This window comes from Oryctolagus cuniculus, chromosome 17 (assembly GCF_051225735.1).
Source record: "Oryctolagus cuniculus isolate XC-2025 breed Fujian yellow rabbit chromosome 17, ASM5122573v1, whole genome shotgun sequence".
Classification (NCBI taxonomy): Eukaryota; Metazoa; Chordata; class Mammalia; order Lagomorpha; family Leporidae; genus Oryctolagus; species Oryctolagus cuniculus.
Window position 1 is genome coordinate 20,465,900 of NC_142883.1, and position 8,234 is coordinate 20,474,133.

Below are 8,234 nucleotides of genomic sequence, written 5' to 3' on the forward strand. Positions count from 1 at the left end.
ACCTCCCCCAGTTTCATTCTTTTCAGTTCAGAGAAAATGTGAAGTTTTTCTGCAGAAGTTAGAATGTCTGGGCTCTCCCCGTCTTCCACGTGTGGTCAAAGCGTCTTCGTTGGCAGAATCACAAGGAAAGGAATTGAAAACTGAGCGGGTGCCTGAAGGATTAAGGGAAACCTTGCTTCCCAGTTGTTCCACAGGGGGGCCCTGGGGACTAGGGCGCAGGAGTCCACTCCTCCTCTCCTGCTCTGCACAGTGGATTTTGCAGGGGAAGGTCCTTACCTGCGATGAGAGTCAGGGGGTAGAGCTAGAAGTGACCACGAAGATGATTGTACAAAGGGGAAACAAAGGAACAAAGGCCACAGAGGGAAAGTGAACTTGACCAGTAGCACGCAGCCTGTCAAGGGCAGATTCAAACCCACTGGCACCTGTGCCCTCCAGCCTTGCCCTGCAAGTGGATGGGAACAGAGTCCTTGGGTTTCCAAGTCCTCTGAGCTGGGGCCGGAGCACTCACATCTGGGCACCTAGGAAGGGGGATTGTGGGAACCCCGCCTGGGCCCTTCCAGGCAGCCGCCCCTCCCGACTCCTCCCGCAGGGCCTGCAAGGGCCTGCTGCTCCAGCTGGCAGCCCCACCTACCAAACATCTGGCTGGGTTGGGCTTGGCTAGGGTGTGGGAGGCCCAGGTCCCGAAAAGCTAGCATTGAGGTGCCAGCAAACAGAACTGGAGGGGTTGCCCTAAAAGGGCATGAATCCGTGTCTGCAGAGCCCTGGGGTGCCCCCAGCCTCTGCTTGCATGTAGTGCCCAGCCGGCCTCTCCCCTCGCTCCTCATTAGGTCTGTTGGGCCCCACAGCCCCTTATCACTCGTTGACTGCTGCCCCCCCACCCGTTTCTGTTGCTCTCTGGTTTTCTGTCCTCCCTTTGAGGTGCAGCGGGGAGGGAAGGAGCTCTGGATTTTTCCCAGGATAGGCAGAAGCTGCCCCATGAGTGGAGGTGTGAAGGGTGTCAGAGTTGGGTTGGGGGCAGAGGTGACTGTGGTCGGGGCTCTGGATAACACAAGTACCCGGAAATGTCAAATTTGGGGTTTCTTTTTGCTTTCAGTCCCCTGGTTTGGTCTCTGCTATTTCCCACCACAAAGCACCTAGTGGTTTTAGGGGACCAGGCTATAGAAGAGAGAAAACTGAGGCCTAGGGGAGAGGGTTCTGGGAGACCAGAAGCTGTCTATGGTCTGGACTGAGCCAGGGTCCTCTGCTGGCTTCCTTGCCCTTCACCCCTAATTCTGAGTTGCATCATTAGGTGGGGAGCGGGAAGAGTTCTTTTAAAACCTCACATGAGGGGCCAGTGCTGTGGCATGGGCTCCGGTTCGAGTCCCAGCTGCCCCACTTCCTAGCCAACTCTCTGCTATGGCCTGGGAGAACAGTGGAGGATGGCCCAGGTCCTTGGGTACCTGCACCTGTGTGGGAGACCTAGAAGAGGCTCCTGGCTTTGGATGGGCGCAGCTCTGGTTGTTGCAGCCCTCTGTGCATTCCCTAATAAGAACGACCATATTTTACAGAATGCTAGTCCACAGCACAGGCTGTGGTTAGGTCAGCATCCTGAGCCAGATCATGGCACATTCGTGTACGAACAGGGTTGTGCTGTCCAACTCCACCGATGCTTGCCTCGGAGGCAGGTAGGGCCGGGCTTGTCACCTTTGGTTAGTCAAGGAAGGAGGCCTGCCCAAGCTTCTGTCCAGTAAGTACACAGCTGCCGCTGGGAGCCCAGTTGCCCAGCCCCACAGTCTTAATGCAGCCTTTCCAGACTTATCCCCAGAACACTCCTGCAGAGTGAAGAGGTCTCCCTCAGCTGGGCGGGCCCACAATTGCTCCCCAGTATGGAACGTGGCACCCCTGCTCCCCACAACAGCCCGTGCCCTGCCCTGTTGATGGAGGCAGTATGGCCTATGTGTGACGGGAAGGTGTGTTCCACCTGGTGGAGGAAGGGAAGAATGATCCCATGTCCCCTTTCTCCCTTGCCCGTGGAGACCAGGTTAGCCAAGAAGGTCCTGCCAATGCCTGTAGGCTTGGGAGAGCAGCCTGAGGTCACCTTGACCTGACCAGCCCAGGAGGTGGGGGAGGGGTACAGAGATGCCTTTGTTTCTTGTGCTCCAAGTGCCTTCTTCAAGGAGAGTTCCTGTGGCGTGAGAGCCAGAGGGGAGGTGGGAGCCAGGTAGCGCCTGCCTAGAAAGCTGGGGGTATTACAGGAAGTAGCTCTGTGCCCTGGCGTGGGCAAGGGAGAGCTGGAGCCCTGGGGCCCTTAAACATCCTGCTTGTCCCCCACTGGCCTCCGTTCAGATCTTCCCCCTCCACACCAGCCCCCACCCCTAGAAGTGGGCCCCTGCCCATGCTCAGTGTCTACCCTACCACTGCTATGGTCCCCTCGCCCTAGCGTACCCCTGCAGGGGTGCTGCCCCCATCCTTGGCCGGGAAGACACAGCCTGCAGAGATGGTGTGTGAGCCTGGCGAGGAGTGGGATGTGGGTCTGGGGGACCCTGGCTGAGCCCACTCCCTCTGCTATCCCCCTTCCTCTGTCCTCCACCACTCTTCAGGGAAGTCAGTTTACAGTGAAGTCACCAACAACCAAGGCCATCCCGCCTGAGGCACAGTGACTGTCCTCCAATTCTGGGAATACAGTGAGGGGAGGGCTGTGGCACTGGACAGGGTCGGGGATGCGGAAGTCCTGCCTCCTTCCTGCAGTGTCTACCTGCCTTCAGGGGGAGGTTGGCAGGCGGCTTCCCTCTGGGCAGAGGTGAGGGGTCCAAGGTCCCATGCCATCAAGTGAGAGCAGGGAGGAAGCCCACCTTCCCTAATCCTTCTCCACATGGGAGCAGGCCCAGGAGCCAGGAGCCAGGGGACCAGAGAGAGCGCGGGCAGCTGGGGGCTTGGCCACGGCCCTGGGTGGCGCCGGGCAGGTCGGGCTTCTCATCCTGATGACTATCAGGCCCTCTTCCTGCTCAGCTTGGTTCTCCTCCTTCCTGCCCAACAAGAACCCTTTTGTGCCTCGGCCAGCCCAGCCTGGACCTCCAGCCCTCTGGGCTCTCTTGGCCACCACCCCCACCACTCCGCCTTCCCCCAGCCATGACTGCAGGGGGTTCCTTTCTGCTTTGTTCCTCATTGTTCCCTGCAGCTTTGAAGTCCCAGATCCACCCATGTGCACCCTGCCCACTCCCCTGCTCCAAGCCTCAAAGATGCTCCCCAGTCCCAGAAGCAAGTAGGGGGCACGAAGGCAAATGAAGCCTTGGCCACACCCCCAGCCCCTCCCCTCTGGCTGTGGCCTGGTTGTCAGCTGCTGCTGAGATCAGCCCCAAGCCTAGGCCTTGCCTTCCTGGTGCCGCAGCCGCACATTGCCCCTTGCGCTGGCCTTGCCCTGCCGCCATTCCTCCCACCTGGTATGTCATTCCTCTTGGGGCCACCTGGTGGAAGGCACCTGCTCCTTCACAAGGTCAGTGTGGCCTAGGGGGAAAGCACACAGGCCTTGAGTCCTCAGGACCTGCTGCAAACCCTGGCTCTGCTGTGTGACCTCTGTGAGCTAAGTGTCCTCATTGGATACTTGAGACAGCAAAACCCACCTGCCAGGATGGCTGTTAAGACCTGGTCATGGGACTGGCGCTGTGGTGTAGTGGGTAGAGCCGCCGCCTGCAGTGCCAACATCCCATATGGGCACCAGTTCGGGTCCCAGCTGCTCCACTTCCGATCCAGCTCTCTGCTATGGCCTGGGAAAGCAGTGGAAGATGGCCCCTGCTCCCGCTTGGGAGACCTGGAAGAAGCTCCTGGCTCCTGGCTTCGGATCGGCGCAGCTTCGGCCATTGCAGCCATCTGGGGAGTGAACCAGCAGATGGAAGACCTGCCCCCTTCTTTGCCTCTCCTTCTGTGTAACTCCAATTTTCAAATAAAATAAATTAAAAAAAAAAAAAAGACCTGGTCACTGTGATTAGCACCTAGCAGGAGCTTGGGGGTTTGGTTAAATAGAATGGGGCATTTTCTCTGCTACCTCCTAGTCCCGTCTCTATTGTGGGCCCCTTATGGCTCTAACCAGTTGTCTAATGGGCTGTGTCCTACTGCGTGTTCCTAATGGAGCCTTCGTAAGTATTTGGTGGGTGAAGGGAGGTCCCTAAAGCTTCACAGGGTGTGAAAGATCAGGGCAGACCCTGGTGTGCTCACGCCAGCGCACAGCACTCCCAGGCTCTCCTCCCCGCCGCCCTGTGTCTGCCCGAGCCAGCCCCACTGACCTGCTTTCCTGCCCGCAGCAGCAGCAGCTGCCTGCATTGTACTGATTTAGGCGTTCTCAACCCACTGGCAAGACAGCCAGGCACCAGCTGGAGTGGCATCCTGCTCTCCTCTCTGTCTTGGCGCAGCCCTGCTTGGCTATCCAAGCATCGCCTGGGGACAATGGATGCAGATGGCACTGACGTGTTTTAGGAGGCAGGGAGGCGGCCTTGGGTTTCTCAGAATCCCCACTTTAGCTATGGTTGGAAGGGAGCTGTCCGGGCAGGTGAGGCACACAGGAGCAAGATGGAGAGTGTGCGAGAGTCTCCAAGGGTGAGGCCTGCAGCAGCTACACATCCATCACTGCCCTCCTCCCCGTCCCTCCCTCCTGGCCCAGCAAGCTGGCTGGGCTTGGGCTGAGAAGAGACTCGTCTCTGCTTTCCACTTTAAAAGATGTCTATCTTGGAGACTGGCATTGTGGTGCATCGTGGTTAAGCTCCTGCCTGCAATGCTGGCATCCCATATGAGCCTCAGGGCCGCTTCTGATCCAGCTCCCCGCTAATGTGCCCAAGAAAGCACTGGATAATGGCCCAAGTGCTTGGGCCCCTACCACGACCCGGATAGAGTTACAGGCTCCTGACTTCAGCCTGGCCCAGCCCTAGCTGTTGCAGCCATTTGGATCTCTCTCTCTCTCTCTCTCTTCCCTCCCTCCCTCCATCCATCCCTCTTTCTCTTTCTTTCTCTTTCTATAACTCTGCATTTCAAATCTATCACTCTTTTAAAAAATATGTCCATTTTTACCATTGTAATAGGTTGTGCATACACATGGTACCAAGTACAAGATTCTGAAGGCTATGGTGAAAAGTTAGTGTCCTCTTCCCTATACCCCCAGTCCGCTCTGCAGGGAACAGCAGTGACGAGGGTCTCATATGTAACCCCCAGAAAGTCTGGGTGCTTTCAGACATCCTATACTTCCCAACTGTGGCTTCCATGTGAGGGGAAACCGAGGCCCACACAGAGGGTAAGTTGGCAGAGCTGGGGTTTGAAACCAGATCAAACTGTGGAGCTCAGCTCTTTGCAACGCCTTGGCAGGAGTGAGGCCAGGCCCCAGCAGAGCCTCCCGTGCCCCCTCCTCCACTGCTGTCACAAGCCTCCCGACTGAGGCTCTCCAGCCAGCTGAGCGCCTGTGCAGTCTGACGCCTCCTCCCCGGGGGCTCCAGGGCCTGCACTGACTTGGCCGCAGATGGAGGGCAGGCCTCCTCTGCTTATGGAAGAAGGGATATTCCTGAAAATGCCCTTGTGTGGCTAACGTGTGGCCAGTGGGCCCCAGGGCAGCCGATTTCCTGGGATCCAGAGAGGTCTGGAGGGGGATGTCATGGCAGCATGGGTCTCTGGCTGGAGGGGATAGCAGCTGTGGTTTCAGTTACATTCTCAGAAATGTCTTCGTGATCTAGCTCCCTGTGGCGGGGCAGGAGCGAGGGAGGGAGGGTGTGAATGGGAACCTTTCAGGCCTTGTATCCGTGAGAGTAAGGGAAGGAGGCTGCAGCCAGTCCTGACCGGCAGCAGGGAGAGGCCATGACAGGGCTGTGGGTCGGCCTTCCAGGCTGAGCCCTCAGGCCTCTGTCTCCTGGATTGGGCCAGGGTGGACAGATGCAGCTCTGCGGGGGGCAGCTCTGCCTCCTGGTATCTCCTGGGAATTTGCTCTCTGGGTTCTCAATGGAGTCTCTCTGCATCTTAGCTTCCTGTTCCATTCCTTTCTCTCTAGGACTCCCTCCATGTCATGTCTCGGTCAGGTGACCCCTCAATTTAGGAGAATATGTCCCTGAGACCCGGAAGAAGACGGTCTCACCTCATCTGAATTGGCAAGCAGAGAGGGGGGTGCTGGACCTTCCTTCCTGTCCCAGGATGAGAGCATTCTGTTTTGCCGAGGTAGTCACCCAGAACATTCTGTCCCCGAGCCTGTGCACACAGCCAGCCAGGTCTCGCTCGGTGTCTAGTGATCTGTCAGAGACATGCTGGGAGACGCACACCTGCTCCGCCCTTCGGGGCACGTGAACTGGCACCCTTGCAGCCATGGTAGCTGGACTGAGTCCTAGATTTTGGCCAGCTTAGCAAGAGGCGCCATGCATCTTAGCTGTTACTAGAAACTGCCGTGTATCGGCAGCAGCTCCACAGTGTTTACGGTGTTTGGGGCACTTGATAACAGCACTAGGTAGGAGACCAGAAAGTGTGGTGGTCACACAGGTCATGGATTGACAGACTCTAGTTATGGATCCTCTACTTTTTTAAAGATTTTATTTATTTATTTGAGAGCAGATTTACAGAGAGAGGGAGGGAGAGACAGAAAGGTCTTCCATCCGCTGGTTCACTCCCCAAATGGCTGCAACGGCTGGAGCTAGGCTGATCCCAAGCCAGGGAGCTTCCTCTGGGTCTCCCATGCGGATGCAGGGATCCAAGCACTTGGGCCATCTTCTGCTGCTTTTCCAGGCCATTAGCAGGGAGCTGGATCAGAAGTAGAGCAGCTGGGTTGAGAACTTGGGCCCATATGGGATGCTGGCACCACAGGCAGAGGCTTAACCTATTATGCCACAGCACCTGCTCCAAGGCATAGTCTATTTACGGGTATTGGCCTGGGTTGGGATGAGAGGGGCATTTCATGGTGAGTGGGCTATTGACTAGGGATGGACACGTGTGTCCTACAGCACCAGAGGTGCTGTAATAAAGGCCTCAACAACGTGGGGTGGGAAACAGGGAGGGTGGGTTTCAAGCTGCCTGGAGCAAGGCCCAGACAGTGACGGGCAGGAAATCTTACAAGAACCGCGGTGGGCTCAGGTGCCAGAACATGCGGCAGCGGCTGTCACGGGGTGACCAGCACGCTCAGGGCTGTTCTTCCAGCCAGCTTCCTCCTCTGGCCTCCAGGCTCCCCGTGCTAACCCCCGTGCAAAGTGCTGTACTGGGTGCTGGCCGGGACCATGGGACAGGGCAGGAGCCCGTGGCTGCGGGAAGGCCTTGGTGATCAGCCACAGAGCCAGAGACATTCCTGGCTGGGTCCCGGGGAAGAGCTGTCAAGGGAGGGTCAGAGGCGGGCCTGCAGCCCCCGTCATCGCTGCACGTTTCTAACCGAACAACTGTGGGAGAGGAGGGAAGGGGCGCTGTGTGTGTACTTGGGGCCAAGAAGGGGTTCTCTTCCCTTTGTGGCCCCCTGCAGCTCGGCTTCTGGAGCTCTGATTTGCCTGACTTCGTGCTGGCCCTTGGACGGTTGCCAGGGAAACCGTTGGGCAGCTCGGGAGATGCAGCCAGAGGGAAGGAGGGGTGACTCAGGCGGCCTTCCCACACACCAAGCCCCTGTCCCCTCTACGTGGGAAAGGATCCCACTCAAGTGACACTGCTTATCCCCACTTCCCTGGACAGAGCAGCCCCCTGCAGCTCTAACTGGCAAGATTTCCCAGGGAGGGAAATGGCCCCAGACGCCGGGCCCTGGCAGATGCACCCGGGCACAGTGTCAGGGTCCCGCGGCCTGGGCGAGCGGGGGTGCCGGCGGTGTCCACCCAGGCCTCCCGGGGGCGGCCTCGGGAGAATTATTGATCCTGGGCCGCCGTGGACTTCTGACCTCGGCCTGGCAGGGAGAGAAGCCGGAACCGCGGGCCTCTGGCCCGGGGGAGGGCGGTGGGCGGGCCGCGGAGAGGGCTAAGGGGCACGACCACGGCCGTGTGGCCGGAGCCCTGTCAAGGTGGTCGACTGCCCTGCGCTAACAAAGCCGCCCGCGCTCGCGGCCCCAGGGCGCCGCTGAGAAGCCACGTGGGGCCGCCAGCCCGCGGCCGCGGACCGGGAGAGTGCGCGGCACCGCCACGCCGGACTCGCCGAGGGGGTTCCGGGTGCCCGTAGGCGGCTGTGGACCCAGCGCCAGGGACTTCAGGGCTCGCGCGCGCGCGCCGGGCGGAACCAGGAAGCGGAGCGCGCTCGGGACTGGGGCGACGCGCGCCCCCGGGCCTCCGAGC